The following is a 23,553-nucleotide window of genomic DNA, read 5'->3' as shown; positions in this document are numbered from 1 at the left end:
TCCCAGTGAAAGAGAGACCAAAATCATTTTACAGATATTGAGAAACTGATTTGAAAGTTTAAATAAGCAAAAGACCTGGAAAAGCCAACATAATATTGAAGGAGAGCAAGTTGGAAGTCTGACACTACCCTACTTCAAAACTAACTATAAAGCTGGGATGCCTGGGTGGCTTGATCATTTGAGTGTCTGCCTTCAGCTCAGGTCAGGATCCCTGGGATCAAGTCCTACATCAGGCTCCTTGCTCGGTGGGGAGCCTCCTTCTCCCCTTGCCTGCCGCTCCCTCTTCTTGTGCTCTCTCTCTCTGACAAATAAATAAATAAAATCTTTATACAAAAAAAAAAAAAAAAAGACTTGCTATAAAGCTATCATAATCAAGACGGTACGGCATTTATGGAAGATGAAAGGAGTAGACACCTTAAATATAGATCCCCATGAAAAGTAGAACTTCTTTTAACAGGATTTTAGAAAGCATGACATGTTTTATAATACCTTTGGTTTCAATTTATGAAGCGTATAATTAACTATTAAGACAACAACAACAACAACAATAACAAAAGGTGTTTCTCCCTCAAAAGACAAATTCCTAAGTTGCTTATCTCCTCATTTTCAAAACAAGTCCCTGGAATGGTTTTAATTAGCCTATTTTAAGACAGTGTATTATACCAGGATTACTATACCCACTAAACTAATGTGATTGGCTTTGTGGAAGTGCTATACCTAAAACACACAGTGCAGCACAGAGAAAAAGGGATGTTTGATGAACAAAGTAATTATTTTCTACAGTGATGAACTACTTCAAGTTTTGGACATAGAACGTGCTCTCTGAACCAAGGTGTGTTCAGATCGTCACCTTATGCTTTCCAGCATCACATTTTTGTTCTTTTATTTAAAATACACCAAGTTCTTCACTAGGAGCTATTTCTGCCTACTTCCGGTGCGGATATTTCAGATCAGACATCCCTTAGCTCTGGACAGGGATAATCCAAGTTGAACCACTCAGGGCATGTCTTCCTTCTTCCAAAAACAACTGATTAAAAATAGGTCCATGTCCCAAGCTGATCTATTAGACAGTCTTGATATTTTATTTTTTAAAGATTTATTTACTCATTTGAGAGAGAAGCCCAACATAGGGCTGCATCCCATGACCCTGAGATCATGACCTAAGCCAAAATCAAGAGGCAGATGCTTCACTGACTGAGTCACTCAGGGAGGAGAAGCAGGTGGGGGAGCAGAGGGAGAAGGAGGAGCAGACTCCCTGCTGAGCAGGGGGCCTGAAACAGGACTGGATACCAGTACCCCAAGATCATGACCTGAGCTGAAGGCAGGCACTTATCAGACTGAGTCACCCAAGTGCACAGTCATGAAATTTTAAATAAATGTATTAAGAAAGAGGAATATTCATTCTACTAGCAACATAGACTAAGTGTCAGATCCTCATGGTGGTCACCTATCCCTCCACTTAGAGAGCGACTGACTAAAAAGTAAACAAACTCAAAGCAAAGTATGACATTAAGAGTTGCAAAAAGAGATCCCTGATAATCATTTTCAAGCATTTGGCCAAGTCCTACTTAAGTCTGGTTTTTCCTCTGGTCCTTTTTTTTTTTCTTTTTTCCTTTTGAACAAATAAAATTCTATGTTTTCACCTAAGGTACTTTGAATTTAATGTTTTGTCACTTGAAATTGAGTATTGAATAACATGGGAAAATGAGGGAGGTTGTGGTTAAATTTTCAAATAAATTAAGAAACTAATTCACTGCCTGATTTTCATTTCAATAAGTAAATGAAGTAGGGAAACCCAGTGCAGTTAAGTCCATATAAACTCACTGTCTCGCTGCCATGAAACATATCACCAATTTCATGCAAGAGAATAGTGAAACTGGATATAATAATGGAATTGTTTTGGGACCCAGCGTCAGGGAGGAAATTTGGGGTGGACGAATGGAAACAACCAGAGGTTGGTGCAAACCTGTTCCTTCTTTGGATATGATACTCCTAATATTAAACCAGATTTTAAGAGCCTAGAAGGACCTCCACTTGGTATACATTTGTAGCTATTCTTTCCTTATTTTAATTCCTCTGGCTTAATTCTCCCTCCAGTGTTATCCAAATAACAGTATTTGTGACACTAGGTTTCTGTGACAAATTTTTAAGCATATATTTTATCATACCTCCTACACACTTTTATTTAAAGATTCAAAGTGTACTAATTAATATATGCCATGTCCCACTATGTAAAATGTTTGTTTACTACCATTTCTTATAGATCTGTTAACCCTTCAGGTAACTGATCTTTCTGTAACTTATATTTCACAATGATACATGTGAAATATTGTTTAATTTTACTATTGAGTGTGGAGGACTTTACCAATCCCTGATACAGGCATAATGGAAAATCAGAACAAATGGTTTTGGATTTGCTCTCCTGTTCTCTGAACTGCCCAGACTATGGTTCTCACTGCTTCTCATATTGGAACATATTGGTCTCAAAAGAATCCCTAATTCAAAGAAAAAAAATCAACTATGAGATGTCTGAAGAGAGTCGGAATATTAAAATATTCAGCTAGTTGCTAATTCAATGGAGATTAATACAATTTCTAGAGATGTTCAGTATGATCTAATACTGCAGCCTTCTGCCCAAAGTGCATCATTGCAGTAACAGCCCTGCCAAATATTTCCTGTTTTCACTTATACCTAATACTGATCAAATGTCCTTTGCAGCATTACTCAGAATGTACATATGTGCGTATTGGAAAGTTTGACTTTAAAGCAAATGACATTTTCAATGGCAACTCATTTGGCAAACTGAGAATTCTAAAAAATATCAATAAACCATTGATTAAATTATGTATTTGAATATACATTCACTTAGTTTGATGTCACATACTTTAAAATAGACAGGCTTATTCACATATACTTACCCTGTTCAATTCATTCCTTCCAAAATAAGGTTAGAAACTGACTAACATTATGCCAATAAATTATGCAATCTTTTGATTGCTCACATCTGGGTTCTTATCAGAAAAAAAAAATCATTCTCTAGCTAGAGGGGATTCCTCTGCTTAGATTCCTATGCAAAATCTAGTTTCTTGTCTAAAAGAATATTATTCATTAGGCAATCAACTAGAATACATTAATAAAATGATTTTTAAATAATTACAATTAAAGTCAAATTTTAATGACTTTATGCATGCAACCCCTAATGTAGTCATCTAAACTATTCACCGAATCATGAGCTAGCTCATATTTCCAACAATGTTGCCTGTATCTTTAATCTGAGTACTATTATGCAATTAAGTAGGGTATAGTGCATTTGGAATTATATTAGACATTTTATTGCAACAAAAGACAACTGGGTGTGCTTCTTTACAGTTGATGCTAGGATTGCTTCATTAAAGCATTACTTACTCATACCAAACTTTCACTTGCTACACCATCAAGCTTGTTGTTATTTAATTTGTCAGATTGCCTAAGACATGGAACTTGACGAACAATTCCCAAGTCTCATTCTAGCTTTCAGTTCTTCCATCAGAGAAACTTCTCAGGACATTGAGTTCCCAGGGAGCCTCGGTGGCTCAGTTGGTTAAGCTCTTGCCTTTGGCTCAGGTCATGATCTCAGGGTTCTGGGATCGAGTCCCACATCGGACTCTGCACTCCACAGAGAGCCTGCTTCTCCCTCTCCTTCTGCCTTCTGCTCTGCCTTCTTGTGCGCTCTATCTCTCTGTCAAATAAATAAACAAATTCTTAAAAAAAAAGGTGTTGGACTATTGGTTTCAGATAAGGTCGTGACTCAGTGACTTGAGATAGAGCTCCGCTTGAAGCCTGCCTTGGTCCTAGCATTGGGCTCTAGCATTGGGCTCCCAGCTTTGCAGTGGGCATGGAGCCTGCTTAGGATTGTCTCTCTCCCTTTGTCCTCTGCCTTGTGTGCACACTCTCTCTCAAATAATAATAATAATGAGCAAAAAGGAACATGGAGTTTAGAGGCCAGGCATATTTTTCTAAACCTTTCCAAAATGTCCCATTATTCTTTCTTTTGGGCTTGACAAAAGCTTTTCTGTAAGCCTGGAAATAGAAGACCCCCTTACATCACACATGGTTTCATATACCAATATTTTTCACTATAATAATCTGAGTATGTCTTTTGTTCAGTAACATTTTCTTTTGTTTCTGATATCAAATTAAATTTGCAAATGAGTAAGGCATATACCTAAAATAATAGAAGTTTATTCTTTTTATCAGAGGTATGTTCTTTTTTTAAGAGATTCTTATTTGAACTTTCGAAGACACAAATTGCCTAGGATGTTAAACAGTACTGATTGAATTCTAGCCATTTAAATAAGACATATCTTCTTCTTTGTTTTCAGCCCTAATGTTTATTGAGCATCCACTGAATAAGGGCACCATAGCAAGAACTTAGGTATTAACTAAAGAAATATCCATTGTATTCTCTTGTCTGACAAAGAAAATGGAGATTTAACCTTCTCTATTTATAAAACCGTGTTAGATGATACTGAGAAAAATGACAATGTAATGTCTTCTGTAGGTAAGAGGAAAATGAAAATTTAATTAGACCAAAAATGATAAAAATGTGTGACGAAATTCAGAGAACTGAGCTAGAAAGTTACCCATAAATTCAAACCCTTTAAATATATAAAGTATCAGAAGATTGCCTGACCCTTAGGAATAGTACAGTGAATGTTAGCCATTATTATTACCATTAATATTATGAATACTATTCTTAGCACGAATATCAAGTGTTAAAAAGTTCAAAATTTATATCAACATCTACCTCACATCCATGACTTTATTTAATTATGCATGAATTCATTCAGTCAGTGAAGAATGAGTTTTAAGTCAACTACCTGCGAAGTATTCTACAAAGCATTAATGTGGTAAACACGTCAAAAATGACCCTAAGTCTAATCAGTAGGATTGACAATACATAAAATCATTTAGACAATTGTAATACAGTTCTATTATTGTAATATTATTTTCTCTACAAAAATAAACAGGGCTATGGAAATAAACTAAGACATGCTGGTTGAAAGAGACAAAGCCACATTTGAATTGAACCATGAATTTAAAAATGCCTCTGGCAAAAGGAGAAACACGCACGAAGACGCTGAATTAGGAAGAAAGGACATGGTGTATTTCAGGGGATGAAAATATGTCAGAGTCATAGCAGTTTTTTCCAGAATCCTATGAATAGAACAGGAAAACCTGAGATGTAGGCATGAGTCGGGACCTCATAGACCAGGTTAATCATTTCAGACCTGACTCTAAAAACACAGGAAATTGCTGCAAGTCTTTGAATTTGAAAGTGACATGATCTGGGCAACTTTTAAGAAAAACACTATGAATCTCTATAGAAATTTAATTAACTTAAAGTTAGAAAAATTGCAGAAAGTCTATCTAGGAAAATCCTGCAGTCATGCAGGTAAGAGCTAATGTCTTATTTGAGGAATTGACTATATTGATGAAGAGAAGTGAACATTTTTGAAGAATACCTAACAAGCACTATAGACAGGGATGTTGAATGGTTAGATACGCCATCAGAAAGAAACTGTCATTGGTTTTCGTGGCAAACCAATGACATGATAAATTAGGCCTTGGTGGTACCATTTACCAAGCTCAGGAACACTAGAGAATTTGGAAAACAGAAAATTTGAATACAGAGTTGCTCAATTTCAAATTCAGATGTATATTAAATATCATAATAGAATTTTTTGTTAATTCTAGGAATCAGAACGAAAGTCTATGCTAGAAATCAACTTCATAGTAAGTTATGGATAGAGTATATGAGAAATCATGAGCATAGATCAGATTAACTAAAGAGATGGTATAGAGTAGAATAAGGAAAGAAAAAAAAGTCTTACAGTATTTATTACATGAAAATTGGATAATGGAAATGCTTCCATAGAGCAGTGAGACCAAAAGCTCAGTCAGTTGGTATGAAAAAAAACAAAACTGAAAACAGATGAGGGAATGGAAGAGTTGAAGTGACAACTTTGGTAAATGCTAATGAGTGCCCAAGTAGGGTGGGGCTGAATGTGTCCAATGATTTTAGCTTCGTAGAGGTTATTAATGAGCTCTTTAAAACGTGTTACTGGAATCCTATGAAGTAGTAGAAGCCAGATTGAAGTCCAAGGGGGAACTGGGCAGAAAGGAAATGAAGGGGACATGAGGACAATTGCTCCTAGAAGTTTGCAATTTAAGGGTGATAATGAGTGAAAATGATCTCTGAGTCTTTATTTCTCAGAATATTTTTTGGCAACTAGAAGAACAAAAACGATGAACACCCGCCAACATACACTCTTTTCTACCTAAGTACTTCGGTCTTGCCCGTTTGCCTTCTACTAAATTTCCCTGGTTCCCTAGTTCTCTCTCAATTAGTTCTGTCATCAGCATATTTAATACTGTTAACATTTCTTATTGGAATAATTGTAGAAATCTCTTCCAAGACTTATTTCCTTCTCCTGTATCCTGACCCCAATGTCTCTTTACCCTGCTGTTGAAAGAATGTCTTCCTAAGGAAAATTGTTTGTATTTTCTGCTTTTAACTCAATTGGCTTCCCATTTCCATCTGTATAAACCTCAAACTCATTAATTCCTTTATTCATATTCTTATTTATATTTATTAAAGAGTCCATGGCTATCTTAGTTCACCTCAACTTCAGCCATGTCTCAGCATGAAAATCTTGAACTAACCCCTGTTACTATTTAAATAGTAACATTAAATAGTAACATTTAAAAGACATAAAATGTCTTTTAAATACAACAAGGAGTACTTTGAATATTCCATTATGTATTTTTATTGTAGTACTCTCTCAACCTCCTTGGTACTTTCAGAATATTTGTAATACGTGAATCACTATTTTTCTTCTTTTTTCAGCTCCCTTTATCATGTTTTGAGGGCATTAACTTTGCCGTCTTAATTTCAGAACTTTCAGTTAACAGCTTAGAAAGATTGCAAGAGTCTTGAATGTTCCTTATCAATGAATATCTAGGCCTTTCTTCTTTCTGGGTCCTGTAGCAGACTAGACTTCTTGACTCCTTTCAAATGGGTGTGACCTATGAATTTTAAGTGGAAGTGGTATGAGTAAATTTCAGTCTGGATTATGAAATTGCTGGTGCAAAATCCTACAGAATACCCTTTCCCTGTCAAGAGGACTATGGAAACACATGTAGAAATGAGATCCTGTCAGCTAGGGATTTTGAGCGGCTCTCTGTTGCAGAGCTCCCTTCACTCAAGGTAAGTGGGAAAGAGCTATGAGATCCTTGGTACTACAGCTAACCAAGCCTATTCTGATGGATAAAATGACACAGAAATTTTTGGGGAATAAATGAGGAATAAGTGAATAATTTTATGAATAAATAAATAACCAGATGCTATAAAATAGAAAAAAAAGTTGCTTCTGTGCACAAAATAAAGATGTAGCAAAATTAAGTGTGATTTCAAAGTTTTATAAAACTAGAGTGAGAAATTGTGGTGAAATAAATTATTTAAAACTGAAACAAGAGCCAAAATGGACCAATACTGTAAGAAAGAGAAAGATGAAAAATTGTTAAGTGAATAAGAATTCTTGAGATTAAGTATATGAAAACTACTGGAAAATGTAATAGATCTGTCTATGTAGCTTTCTATCTATCTTTCTATCACCCATCTATTGTGTTATAATAGCACGTGAATTACACACATTTATATATAAATATATTGACATAGTACAACATAACATAGTATAATGTATAATATAATACATAACAACATAACAAAATTTAATATATATAAAACAAATAAAACAATGGGAATAGTAAGCAAGGAAGTATTTTGGCTAAGGTATTTCCACTTGATTAGGGTATTACTATTTGAAAACAGACCACTTATATAACAAGTATTTCCAAATGTTTTAGCTTTCAGTGGGCACTCTATAATGTTCCAAGAGAGTAGTCTGGCTTCTAATTTTGTCTAGTGTTTTCTCTCTCAATATTTCTGTCAGTCCACAAATAATTTTTTAGGTTCCATAAATGTCACCTGGCTATCTTGAACTAGCTACTCCTTCTTCTGTACTAAGGTATTCTTTTTTTTTTTTTCCCCAAAATTTGTGGTTCCACAATTCTTTTTTTTTTTTTTTTTTTTAAGATTTTATTTACTTATTTGTCAGAGAGAGAGAGAGACTTAGAACCTGAGCAGGGGAAGCAGCAGGCAGAGGGAGAGGAAGCCTGCTTTGGGACTTGGTCCCAGGACTCTGGGATCATGACCAGAGCCAGAGGTAGACACCCAACCAACTGAACCACACAGGCCATTGATAGGTGTGCTATTTTTAACCAAGTACGGATATATATAACTTAAAATACTCAAAGTTAATGAAAGCTTTGTTTTCTTACAGAAGTTTGTTAAAAGTACCATTCAAAAATGGCAAATTTTGTTATTAAATATTAGATAATACTGGTTTTAAAAGTTCTTTTTTTTAAGATTTTATTTTTATTTATTTGACAGAGAGAAACACAGTGAGAAAGGGAACAGAAGCTGGGGGAGTGGGAAAGTGAGAAGCAGGCTCCCTGCTGAGCAAGGAGCTTGATGCAGAGCTCGATGTGGGGCTTGATGTGGGGCTCAATCTCAGGACCCTGAGATCATGACCTGAGCTGAAAGCAGAGGCTTTAATCCACTGAGCCATCCAGGCGCCCCTGAAAGTTCTTAATTGACATCCCACTGGAGATATTTTCAGCTTGACCACTTCTGCTTAGTTCCTCACCTGCTACCTTGTTGTAATAGCCAACTGATGTTTGTTGACTATTCCCCTTAACCTGCAATCCAGCTTTTCCAATAACAGACATTGGACCAAAGAGGAAAAAACAAAAACAAAAACAAACAAACAAACAAACAAAAAACACTTTTTTTTCCCCATTTCTGCTTAAGGGATCAACTTTTGTCAAAATTAGGATAATCTCTAAAAATGCAACTAATAACACAAATTTTCATGTAAGTATGCTGAAATTCCTTATCACAGTTAAGTCTAGGATATTAAAGTATGCTTACATGGATATGGGATCCATCTACTACTTTTTTGTTTGTTTGTTTAATAAATTTTACTTCTTACAAAAAAGAATATATAATCAATCTTCATATGTAAACTTTAATTTCTCCACTGAAACCAGGCGGGAACTGCTGAGAGCTTTTTTTTTTTTTTTTTTTAATTTATTTGAGAGAGAGAGAAAACACAAGCAGGGGGAGGAGCAGGGGGAAAGGGAGAAGCAGACTCCCCAGAGAGAAGGGAGTCCGATGTGGGGCTCGATCCCAGAACTCCAGGATCATGACCTGAGCTAGAGGTACACACTTAATGGACTGAGCCACCCAGGTGCCCCATGGAACTGCTGACAGTTTAAAAATAATAAATTTTCATTACTCCCTGTACATTAGTATTATGGTTTAATGTTTTAAAGTTATTACACCATATTACACTTGCATCAGTTGGGCAAGACAAAATTATTTTAGAATACGATGGAAAGGCGATAGACTTCAAAATATAATGGAAAGTTTAGAAGTAATGGTAGGAAAAAAGACTCAGGGCTGATTCTGAGAATACAAAGGAGATAAATTTGAAAAATAACAATAATAATGTTATTTCCAGAGGGGGAAAAATAAGAAAAAGTAAGAATAACAAAAAGAACTCATGAATGCCCTAAAGCTTGCCCTCAACCATTAAGATTATCTTCTTTACAATCAATTATTAGAAAAATAAGTGGACCTCAGAGTTCTTTTGCATCCTAAATGCAATTCTGTGGAATTATGGGTGTGCATGTGTGTCTGTGTCTTAACTACTGACTTCACATTTCATTGATATCATGGATTATATTCTTTTCAGTTAAAACACAAAAGAAGTACAAGTGTTCATTTGTAACTAGCAGGTGTGTTGTTAATATTGTGTAAGTAGGTAATACGGCACAGCCAACTTTACTGGAGGAAAAACACCATTAAGCTGCAATATCATTTACAAAAAAAGTAGGATAAATGAGACCTAGTGTTTACAGGTATCTTCATTTGGAGAATATTAAGTAGGGAAGCACAATGGAGAGACTGATAAAAACACCTATCTATAGGAGTAAACAAAATAGGGAAACTCGTTCTGTGGTAATACGCCATTCTAAAATTGTATTTGCTTAACAAGCAAAAAGTTTACATTTCATTCCCATTACTAGATCCTCAGATGGGTCTGCTCATGGACTCACTCAGGGTGCGGGCTAACGAAGGCTCTATCTTGACAGGTGTAGTTATGATCACCATGGCAGCCGGAAATGAATGTGGTAAATTACAAAAGGGCTGGTAAAGTTTCTGTCACTGAGAACTGACATCATTCCTGTTCATATATCATTGGCCAAAGCAAGTCACATGGCCACCAGAAATTAAAAAAAAAAAAAAAAGGCAGGTAGGGATGTGTGATTCTATTACGTTACTGCAAAGAAAAAAGCTAGAAAGATTTGGTGAACATCAAAGCCTTCACAGTCAAGTCTGACTGCTCACAGATGTTCAGTTCACTCTTCTCCCAGATATTATAAAAATAGATAACACAACAGAAAATGAATATAAGAGCCAATATACAAATAACTTATAATTCTGTGTAATAGCGCTCACCCTTATTAGCACCAGGGAAAAGCAAATTAAAATAACCACTGGAGTGACAAAAAACAAAAACAAATAAAAAATTTCACTCTGTGGGTGGGAGAGTATATTGGTACAACCATTTAAAAAATTACATTAAAATTATAGAGTCATATTGAAGATGTGTATAATTTATGGGACAGAAATCCCACTGCATTGTTTCATAACAGATCTAAGAAATAGCTTGGTGGGAAAAAAAATCCATTAATAATGTACTAATTAAATTATTTTAACTTAATACAATGCATTACCATATGGCAATAAAAATAAACTGAATACCAGAAAGATGTTAGCATGTGAGGACAGCTGTATTAAGCTTGAGGCTGCTAAGTGGCTCTCCAGCTTCATTTCTCTGTCTTCCTGAGCAGTGGCCCCCGAAAAGCGAGACATGAAGTTCTGGTTCATGTAATGGACCCACCCCCGACTCACTGAATGCCAAGATTCCTCCATGTTTTTAGAATAAATTATTATACATTTTTTAAAAATAATAAAAAAACCCCTGACTATCCAGACAATAACATGTTTTGTTAACAAACTTATTGACCAAAACAAGTCATGAAATAACATACAGTGTGACTAAGTAAGGAAGATAGGCAGAACTAAATTAGGGTTAGAGATGGATACATAGGCAATATAATTTTAAAGTAAATTAAATAGATCATTATCACAAATTTTAAGATAGGGCTTGTACCCAGGACAGTTGTGGGTGGTTATTATATTATATATGAAGAGCTGGGGTCTTCTGGGGTGTTAACTATAAAAACAATTACAGCACTTTGTTTTCATTTATTTGAACTAGGCATATACATTTTTTTTGGATTCTTCTTTACATCACATTATGCATATATGATAGAATCCTGATAAAACAAATGTGCATAAAATAACTTTAAAACATATTAACTGAAAATAAAACATAGTAACTGATCCTGCAATAAAAGAAATATAGTAATTATGAGCCAACTGCATGAGAAACTAAAATCTTGAAAAATATTTAAAGATTATTATTTTTTGAATGGACAAACAACACCTCAGGTAGTCTGGATGAATTTTCTATCTGTGGCATGTACTTGCTCTTTGAAATTGGGAGGGTTATTTTGCATTCCTGAACTTGTGATTTATACAATTGAGATGACAAGGGAACCTGAATCATATGATTGTTGTGATACGAAAGTTGCTTTGCTTTATGCTTTATATATATTGATGTTTATATTATTAGTATATTATCATGTATCATGATTATAGTTGTTTATTATTTTTGTTATTATTAAGACCGTACAGTTAATTAGTAACCAAACAAGGACTGCTCTTGAGTTTTCCTACTTCACAATGTAGCCCTCATTTACCTAACATATTCTCTTTTAGTTTTCTCAAGGGCTGTGTGCAATTTAGTTATATTTTCAGAGGCATAAATCATCTCTGTCAAGCCTCCCATGTCTAGGCAAACACTCCATTATGGTGATATTAAATTTTAATTTTTTGGAAATAAAAAGTATCCAACTAGAATAGCACCCTTATTAGATGAAAATGCACTGCCTTTGAAGGTGATGTCAATAATTGTACTGGGGATATTATCAGCACTCTAGAACCTCAGAAACTCTATGAACCTCTAACATTCTCAATAAGTTACCTCTCTAGAAATAATGGCTATGATCATTTTGAAATGATTGTACATGAGCCTGACCAAAACAGAAATAATAGAAAGTTAGAGATTATTTTTTAATTGCATGATATCAGCAAAAACAAATCATGGTTTATGATTTAGGTTAAATATGCTTAAGTGAAGACAAGCAGTCACCGATTGGTTATTTCTCTATTCGTTGAGTTTTTATGGCCTTTCTAATATTCATAGTATTAAATTCATTGTGATACAAATGGATGGTTAAGGATGGCAGAAACACACTTGTCTAATTTTAAAACTTATTTGCTTTTATTTTCCATTAGGTTTCAGCTCATTAATTTAATACATTTTCTGTTATGCGACCAGAATGCTTTCTAGCATGCTCATAACAACATGAACAAGCTATATAAAATTGTTTTAGGTAATTTAGTTAAGACTTAAAATTTCCACCAGATGGCGGTCTATCCTCTAAAATGCTGGGGCTTATTAGACTCCTTAAATGTGAAAATTCAATGCTTGAAAGACTATGTCTCAAAAGTTGAAACAAATACAAATTATTTCATACTTTAAAGTATTCAAAATAACTTGGTATGTATTGAGATATATTTCAATTATTAAACAGCTATCTTAATATTGGGTTATTATAGTTTTTATCTTATTTTAAAATCGTAAGTAAGGAATATTTTTTACTTATTTCTTTTTATTTATTTATTTTTTAAGATTTTTAATCTACTTGACAGAAAGAGAGAGAGTAAAAGCAAGGGGAAGTGGCAGGCAGAGGGAGAAGCAGCAGGGAGCCCAATGTGGGACTTGATCCCAGGACCTTGAAATCATGACCAGAGCTGAAGGCTATTGCTTAAACAACTGAACCACCCAGGTGCACAGGAATATTTTTTAAAAATACTCCTTAATTGAGATGACAGTGTTGTCAAAACTAATAGCAAACTTCAAATTATGATTTCCTTAATGGTGCACATATTTCAAACGATTAGGCATGTATAAAGTCATGTATAAGGTCTACTGAAACAAGTCATTTATTATGTGAATGTCCAGATATTAAAAGAATAATCACTAAAACCAGTGGGGGCACCTCACCCCTGCACTCATCTGAAGCCCACTAACGTCAATGGGTGTGCACAGCCCACACAAGCAATACCCTGGAGTGCCTGGCTCTGGCTGCCAGGGGGACTTGCCTTTCTGGACCCCACAGATCTGGAAGGAAAAATTGGGAGAGAGTTCTTGGCTGGCCACCACCTCCTGGACACTGCACAGACAGCAAACTGAAACATACCCCTCTCTTCCTGAAAAAGGCCTGTTAATTTGTCCTGGAGCTTTCTCCTGAGGGGCAGGCTTCAAGTTTAACACACATCTAGAATAATTCTCAATAAATGTATAATTATACACTTTGTAACATGCTATGAATTTAACAGAAAGGATTCTAAAATGGATATTAAAAAGAGATGACAGAGATGGATAAAACAGAGAAAGGGGATTTACAGGTACACACTTCCAGTTATAAAATAAGTAAGTTTCATCGAAGATGATAAGTACAGCATAGGGAATAATAGTCAATAATATTGTAATAATGTTGTATGGTGACAGGTGGTGACTACACTTCTGGTGAGCACTGAAATGTGTAGAGCTATTGAATCAGTGTTGTACATCTGAGACTAATATAACATTGTAGGTTAATTACACTTCAATTAAAAATAAATAAATAAAACTATGGAACTAAATAAATAAATATAAGTTAATAATAGCTAATATATATTGAGAATTTATCATGTGCCAGACATTCAGGCACTACTTGTTTTGTTTGTCTTTTTTTTTTTTTTAATTATGCTATGTCACCATATAGTACATCATTAGTTTTTGATGTAGTGTTCCATGATTCATTGTTTGCATATAACACCCAGTGCTCCATGCAATATGTGCTCTCCTTAATACTCAACACCGGGTTAACCCATCACCCTGTCGCCCTCCCCTCTGAAACCCTCAGTTTGTTTCCCAATGTCCATAGTCTCTCATGGTTCATCTCCTCTTCTGATTTCCCCCCCTTCATTTTTCCCTTCTTTCTCTAAGGTCTTCCATGCTATTCCTTATGTTCCATATATAAGTGAAACCATATGATGATTGTCTTTCTCTGCTTGATTTATTTCACTTAGCATAATCCCCTCCAGTTCCATCCATGTTGATACAAATGGTAGGAATTCACCCTTTCTGATGGCTGAGTAATATTCCATTGTATATATGGACCACATCTTCTTTATCCATTTGTCTGTTGAAGGGCATTTTGGCTCCTTCCACAGTTTGGCTATTGTGAACATTATTTGCAAATGACACTACAGAAAAAGGGCTGGTATCCAAGTTATATAAAGAACTCCTCAAACTCAACACCCAAAAAACAAATTATCAAGTCAAAAAAATGGGCAGATGACATGAACAGACACTTCTCCAAAGAAGACATAAAAATGGCTAACAGACACATGAAAAAATGTTCAATATTATTAGCCATCAAGGAAATTCAAATCAAAACCACACTGAGATACCACCTTACACCAGTTAGAATGTCAAAAATTGAGAAGACAGGAAAAAACAAATGTTGGAGAGGATGTGGAGAAAGGGGAACCTTCTTACACTGTTGGTGGGAATGTAAGTTTGTACAGCCATTTTGGAAAACAACATGGAGATTCCACAAAGTTAAAAAATAGAACTACTCCATGACCCAGCAATTGCAATACTGGGTATTTACTCCAAAGATACAGATGTAGTGAAAAAAGAGACACATGCACCCTAATGTCTTGGGGTTTTTTTAGAGAGCTAATGCACCAGCAAGTGGAAGGTGGGATGAGTGGGTTAGAGAGAGAATCTTAAGCAGGGTCCACACTCAGCACAGAGCCTGAAGTGGGGCTAAAGCTCACAACCCTGAGATCATGACCTGAGCCAAAATCAAGAGTCAGGCACTTAACCAATTGAGTCACCCAGGTCATCCCATACTAGTTTTTTTTTTTTTTTTTAATCTTTCTAAATTTTTTTTTAAATAACTTTATGAAGCAAACACTTTTGTTACTCCAATTTTATAGATAAGGGAATGAGCACAGAGAAGTTACCTGAATTTGCCACACAACAAGGGTTTGGCAAAACCAAGTCCTAAAAATGAATTATCTGATTTTATATTTGGAGATTTTTTTTTTCCTTTAAGTTATACTGTCTTTTAAGATAGAGTTCTATCCAACCTCTCACTTATTTCCTCCTTTGATTTAATAAAATGATGTATTATATTAACAACCAAGTGGTAAAATTGTCTTTTATTTTTGAGGAGGAGATCCTGGGAATGTCCACTGTCTTTAGTGCTTACATGTATTTCAGCATGTTAAAAATTAGAGCAAGTGATTATATCTGAACCATGGGTATGTGAGGTTTTGCTCTCATCATTGTTGTTGCTGTTGATTTCTTCTGTTCCTAGCTAGGAGCAATTTTAATTTAATTTTAGGCTCTGGTGGGGAGAAAGAATCTGTGAAAAGATAAATTGGCATAGTAAGTGGGAGGGATGTTGATATTGGTATCAAAGAGACAGCTAGGTGAAGAGATAACAAGAGGCCAGAGGTTGATCTTGAAATGAAAGTATCCATCTTTCAAAAACACAGAAAAGAGAGAATGAAGATGCAGAGAAATGTCTGCTGAAAAAATTCTACCTCCTGCAATAAAATTGGAATAAGCAATGAAAAAAAATAATTTCATTATGAACACGGGCATTTAACTACTTCACTCATTTGGAAAAAAAAAAAAGAGTGAGATAAACAACAGATGGCAATTTTAGAGAAAGGTTAAGAGAGATTCTGGTTTTGAAATTAACAATGTTGTGCATCTCAAGCACTGAATACATAAGAAAATTGTAACCAAAGCAAAAATGCAAAATTTGGAAGTTTACCTTTATTCTCAATAAATTCCACCATGTTGTGGTGCCCTTCTCATATTTAAAAAATGACTGATAATTGAGCACGCATATTTGAAAATTAATAAGGCAATGTGTGCTTAGATGGTAATATGTTTGATGATTCATCGTTAAGTGAAAGAACATGACAGCAACAACGAAAATAGAGAAGCAACCAAAAGGATTATATAAAATACCTTAAACACAAATGTTGATGTTTTATTTATGCTATAAAGTTTTTTACTAAGATTTTACTTTAGTTCTTTTTTAACTAAGATGTTACTTTTGTTCAAATAATAGCCATTGATTATGCAGTAATTTGCATCTGTGCTGCCCAGGACTGTAACCACTAGCCACATGTGACTAATTAAATTTTAAGTTGAGTTAAGATAAATTTAATACAATTAAATATTCAATAACTCAGTCATAATAGCTACATTTCCAGTGCTCAGTAGCCACATGTGGCTAATGGCTACTCTATTGCTCGCTGAAGAAACAGTATTTCTGTTGACCAAGGCAGCCTTAATGTTCCCCTCAGCTTGAATACATTTTAGACTGGCTGCTTCCTGACTGGGTCCTGAGCTCCGTTTTTAGAGCTGCTTTCTTCTCCTCCTAGTCCTCCTCCAACTCCTTCCCCTCCATCTTTTCCTCCTCCTCCTTCTTCTTCTTTTAATACTCAAAATTGTAAATTCTTTCTTTGACACTTTGAGATATATGTAAATCTATTTAAAAGCCTCTAGCCAGAATTACAGCCCAGGAATATCCTTCTCAAAGACCTGAGAATTATCCCTTTGAAATGCAGAAATCAAGTTAGCATCAGTATCTCTCAGTGTCTGGGGGGAAAGCATGAGCCTAACCTCAGTGGGCATCTCAGTCCTATAATAAAGATATGAGAAGACTGATTTTTCTTTTGTGTAAGATCAATTAGCATGCCCTATGATCTCCCCCTTCTCCAGCTCTTAAAATTTTCTCACATTTTGTCTCCTCTGAGTTGAGTTCAGGCTGATGTCTGGCCTCTCTCCCCTTGAATGAAGAGTTCCTTGCCCCTGTACCAGTGTGTGGTGCAATTTTTTTCTCTGACACCATTAAAGTAAAACCTTGCATGGCATACTGGGGATCTATATTAAGGATGAATAAAAGGGTAAATATCTGATAGAAATTGGCTGATGTTAGAACAATTTTTTCCTGAATTGTCCAGAAAAAATATTGTCTCTTCTTCCTATGTGCTTTCATGTTATTTGTGATAGAGTATCCATGTCTAGAAAAAGAGAAAGTCTTTACTTCAACATGTACAAGATTTCATGGCATAATGACTTAAGAGCAACAGGTGTGATTGTTCTTTAAGGTATAATTTTACACTTCACTTTTCAAAATAATATTACAGATATGAGATAGAGAACAGAGATAACACAATTCACTCCTCAATCTCTAAAAACAGCAAGTTAAATCTTTTACCTGAGGTATCAGCTTGACAACTCCAGACTTGCCATCCTAAAAAAGTAATTGGTGAGAGAAGTTAGGGTGTTTGTTTTTTTTTTTTTCTCTCTCTCCTTCTGTGCCTGCAAAGACTAAGTAAAATAAAAGTAAATATTGGAGCCCAATAAGTAAAATTCTTACTTGTATGTTTAGTTTCTTAAAATAATGAGTTCAAAAGTGAATAATGAAAATTATATATAAATTTCTATGCATGCATGGGAGGCTTGTGGGCACATGCACATCTACAGAAAATTATTTTTATAATTTAGTATGCAGCAAAGCAAACTTTTTAATGAAAAAGATATTTTTACAGATACAGGCTTGCTGAACTGTATCTGATAGTAAGATAATTGCATAAAACATACCTATTAGATATCATTTATTATTTCTGAGTTTCTTCATTCTGCAAAGAGAGTTTGAAAACACTTGTGTAGCAATGTATATAAAAACCCATTCTATTTTTATGTGTCCAGTCTTTCAGTTATCTGGCCCATACCTTTTTTTTTTTCCTTTCCTTTACTTCTATTGCCTTGCAAAATGATATGAAATCGTTAAAACAATACATCATAGTTTGTATCAAAATAATAAACCTCTTCTATTTCAAATAAGTCTTAATTTATTTTTGTAGCATTAAATGAGATTGCTTTAAGTTTAAATATAAGCAGCATAACTAGCTTTGAGAAAAAGACATCCCACGCTTAGTAAGTGTTAAACTCAAGTGGTAGAAGCAGAAGTTAATGGCTATCCAGAGGGGAGTTGACCTGCTACAGGCATTTGGTGTACCTGAGGCATCAATCAGTATGATTGACAGTGGCAATGGGCCTCAACAACTGGTTCAACAAGCAGTTAAGTGAAAAAGGGCCACTGGCTGATAAAGTTTGAAATATATTTGTTAAAATTTTGCTGAGAAAAGCCATTCTTACTTGTAAATCTAGATTGGTTAAATGTATTAATTAAAGATCCTAGGTCATTTGGTAATATTATAACTTACCCTGTGTTGATACAGTATGTCATCATTAAAGAATGTTCCAGTAAGAATTAGTCCATTTATTAAATATAATATTGATTTACTTTTTCTAGTGCATCATTAAGCCTATTAAGTACTTGACTTTTATCTATAAATAGATATTATGTTGAAGAAAATAAATTATAGATGTTAATGTAAGATAAACATACCCATGTATAAAAAGTTAATGTATCATTTTCGTTATCATTATGTTACAATGTAAGCATCAAAGTGTATGACTATCCTAAAAAACATAGCTTGGCTTGGAGCATTTAGTGAATATCACCGCCATGTGTAATGGGAAGAAATGTAGGCTTCCAGAAGTCAATGAAGGATTCCAGCCATGAATCAGTCAGCAAAAAAAGTTTATAGGCTACCAAGTATAGGCAGGTCCTACATGGTTAAAGAATATCTTTCTTCAAGTATGTATTCTTTTTTTCCTTCAGAAGAAATTGAGTTCTCAGGTCTCTTATTAAATACACGAATGTTCATAGACAGGCTCACCACACAGCTTGATCCTTCCAGAGGTACTTGAGGTAAAAACAAACAAACAAAACCCACCCCAAAAAAACCCCACCACTTTCCCAATCCCCTTCCTTTGGTTTTCTTCCTCTGAAATTTATGTTCTACTTTTAGCTCCATCTGTGAATTCCCTGCACTAGTAATTAAGAGTAACTGAAACCCTTCCAAGGTCAGTTTGACCCAATAAAATTAGATGCATTCTACAAGCTAGCTTAGAAATCTCCTTCAATTTTGGTTTCCTTAATTCATGTACACCCTGTCTGTTGCATAAACTCCTTGCCTTTGTTGGAAAACAAGATTGTGGCCCAACTACAGAAGGTTTACTTGTTATAGATTAGGAGATATGTTTCCACAAACAAATACATAAATTAGAACTGGAAACAGAATTGAGACTTTGTCCTCAGTTTTATGTCAAGGGAGGACAGGAGTGGGTGCAAGAGTCCTCTGAGATTCTGATACCATTCAAAAATTTCCCAAAGGGAAACCATTTAGTGAGACATAAAAGTTCCTCAGTTAAAATAAATAAATCACATATTTTTCTCTATACATAGTCCTATGAGCTACTCATCACATTTTACTCTACCTATGCTATGAGTATAGCGCTAGTCCCTTAACTGAGAGCTGTTTGGAGCCTAGTAGTCCTTGATTGCGCTGCTAGTGAAAGACACTTCTTAAGGAGTCTGGCTCACATCAGTCCTAGGTCTCATGAGGCAGACTTAATGGTCCCATTATGTGCTGTGTGACCAAAGCACTTCTGGCTGTCACTGATTGATCCAGAGTAAACATTTGATTGAAACAAGAGGTTTCTTTCTCCCCAGTGCTTAAAATTTGGTACAGTGAGACCCTAAAATGGAGATATCCTAAAGCTGGTGAATGCTATTTTTGCACCTTGAAAAAGGACCATGGAACCCCAACTGCTTAAGATTCTGTCATTGCCCCGATCCAGGCACTGCTTGACTCCTGGAGTTCTGACTCTTCCACTGGCTTCTATTTTCCCAAGTTTCAATTTCTGTTGTTTATTTAATCTAATGTGTGGTGTTCAAAAATAAGCATGATTCTTTTTCTACATACTTCAAAGCCAAGATGAAATAAGTGTAGTTGAAGTAGTGAAGTAGAAGGAGGAAAAAACAAAACAAAACATATAGGCTAGGAAAGATTGACATATGGTGACATAATGATAATACATGATGATAACATAGCTGGTGATATGAGAGATAACATTTCAAACATTGAGGTGGACAAGAGACGATAGGTCTTGCTCATCTAGGACATTAATCCAGAGACTGTTCTAAAGCTACGGAATTACCTGCATATGTGGAGGAGCTCAACTGGATTGCACTGAAGAGATGCTGCGTTGACTGGTGGGATTTCTAGAACATCATGATCATGGACTCCTACATTTGAAATACACACACACGGACATATACACATACACATATAGGAGAGATCAGGAAATAGTATTCCCTTAGGTCAGCATAGAGTAGTTTTAACCTAAAGATTGTTGGTATGCATCACATTTTTAAATTGGTGGTGCTGAGAGATGAGAGCCATGCTCTATGAATTTGTCTTTATCATCTTTGCTTTTAGGTGAAAAGATAATTTATCTTTGAGAGAAGGAGAAAGATAAATTTACTTTAAGAGACAAATATATCCATGTGCATTTAAATATAATGAAATTGCAAAACATAATAAACCCCTGCAATTCCTTTAGTCATATATAACAATGCATATTTACTCTGGGGAAATGACCTTCGCTTTATTCTTTATCGTGATTTGATTTGATTCGGCTCTCTACCTAACAGCATTAGACTTCGAAATCTTGGAGGAGCAAAATTGCATTATCGATTCAGATAAGGATTTAAGAAAATCATAAACTAATGCAAAAATATCAGGCAAAAATATATCTTGTACAATAAGCCAGCGAACAACACAGTAATTCAGAGCTGTATCAGGAAGAAATTTAAATCAGTTTACGAGATGCACCAAATTAATTGAAATGATATTAACTTGAATACTAGAGTTGACAACAGACACAGGCAGTCAGATATTACTTCTTTATGAATTTGAACCTATAGAAAAAGCTCTAAGTTCCTGAGAAAAAAAAAGCAATTAAAACATTTAGTAACTATTTTCTCCTATAGCAACTGCTACTTTCCCTAAAACAACCAGAACAGGGACAGAAAAGATACTAAACAATAGAGAGTTGATAGTCAAATTTCAGTGCAAGAATTTTTCAAGGAAGTGTGGTCCTAATTTGAATTAACATCCTGTTAGTTCATTTAATTACTCTGTGCCAAGAGTAATTGATTTTAGACCTAGAAACAGAAACAATTCAACTATGTGGAGAAAAAAAAAAATCATTTTGTCCCTTTAAGTTGGAAGCAAGACAAAGGTTATGTCTTAAGAAATGTGCAATATGACTGAGGTTTTATCTCCTATTTGAACTATTATTTCAACATGCTCCCTAAGGATTACAACATTAAACACTAGTATAATTTAGCTGTTGATTATAAAATGCTCATATTACTGAAACAAACTTTTACATTGTCCATACCAAATAGTATCATGCACAGATTCAGTTAAGAATTTATATACTAACATTGTTAGAAGCTTTTGAGTCATAACTAATCATATGTTATTAGTTTCATGAAATACATGTTTTATTCTTTTAGAAGTGAGATTTCTTTCTTCATTTTACATTGCTTCCTCTTTGAAACTGTAAGCGGGAGAAAAATCTTCCTTCTGCTCCAGTCCCTACATCTCCACATTGATCAAATTAGCTTCTGCTCCATTGAAGAATCATTCCTTCCCAACCTCATCCTGTCCTTAATTGCTTGGTTTTGGAACAGGGCACTTCATGTGTCATGAAGCAGTTTTCTGGGGTGACTTTATTAAGGGACTCAGTTCCCACTCTGAATTTTGGCAGTGCTGGGAGGTCCTCTTAAAACATGGAAACCCGCAGTGGGCAAAGTAATGCAAAAGCTCTCCTGTCTAGTTTCTAGCATCGGCTTACTAAAGCACAGTAGAAAAATCTTTAATATCTATAGAAACATACCTAATTTTCACTCATCACCTCATTCAAAAACCTAGAGAATACTTTCTTGGTGAAAGTATCCCTTATTTTAAAATATGATGCACTAAATCCCATCATGTTTAGTGTATGCTCCTAGAGTAGATCCTGTGTATTCTTTATCATTTCATTTCACTTATAGTGATGACTGACTGTGGATTGAACTTTGTCCCACTGAAATCTTAAAAGAAGAAAAATAAAATAGGAATTACCATATTCTACCTAGCAATGCCACATAGTATTTCTTCCCGGCTGGCTGTCAGTTTGTTTTATATTGTATGATTCTTTTGTGTGTGTGTGTGTGTGTGTGTGTGTGTGTGTGTGTGTTTGTGTGTGTGTGTGATTCTTAATGTCTTTTGAAAATGTTTCTGCTCATTATCAGATAATACAACTTAGTTATAAAAATTTGGAACTGATAGAAAACTAGCACTAACTCACTTGCACACTAAATGTAATCATGTGTATATATACTATTCTTCATTATCATTTTTAGGACAACAGTGATGCTGAATTTAAAATGTTTATATTTCCTATTGCATCTATTGCATCATGACTATCTCCCTGTTTCATTAAATATTTTTTTTAAATATTTTATTTATTTATTTGAGAGAGAGACAGTGAGAGACAGCATGAGAGGCAAGAAGGTCAGAGAGAGAAACAGACTCCCCATAGAGCTGGGAGCCCGATGCAGGACTCAATCCTGGGACTCCAGGATTGTGACCTGAGCTGAAGGCAGTTGCTTAACCAACTGAGCCACCCAGGCACCCTCATTAAATATTTTTAAATAAGAATTTTAAGTGTTGTGTAGTATTTCAACATACAGATATATCATGATTCATGTAATCAATTCTAAATTTGAAAATAAATTTGTCTCCATTCATACAGTTTATTATTATTATTGCAACTTTATTAATTTTTAATTCTTTTATGTGATAGCAGAAAAATCACATTGCATTTTTTATATCTTTCATTATAACTGAAACACAATATGCAATTTATCTGAAATTCTATAGAATATAATTATATATCCATTCAATTTTATACATTTTTTTTCTGATCCTATCGTCCACTCCTCCCACATTTAAACCTTTTGACTATGCCCTGTGAACTTAGTTAGCTGCAAGATGACTTCTACCTTCAATCACTTTTCTGACAGTCCTTTTCACATAACTGAAAACTGACTCTTCCTCAATGACATTCCCTCCTCTATAATACTCATATTTATCATACCAAACCTCTTTTACCTTTGGATTTCAAGGTGGATGGGAACCAT

At 34.8% G+C, this 23,553-nt stretch overlaps 1 pseudogene; it reads right to left on the bottom strand.

Moving 5' to 3' along the window:
- Positions 1-23,553, bottom strand: part of LOC116870318 — a 56,873-nt pseudogene extending 33,320 nt beyond the window's left edge.

This window comes from Lontra canadensis, unplaced genomic scaffold, assembly GCF_010015895.1.
Source record: "Lontra canadensis isolate GAN:19392208 unplaced genomic scaffold, GSC_riverotter_1.0 scaffold22, whole genome shotgun sequence".
Taxonomy (NCBI): domain Eukaryota; kingdom Metazoa; phylum Chordata; class Mammalia; order Carnivora; family Mustelidae; genus Lontra; species Lontra canadensis.
This window is presented reverse-complemented; position numbering and strand designations above follow the sequence as displayed.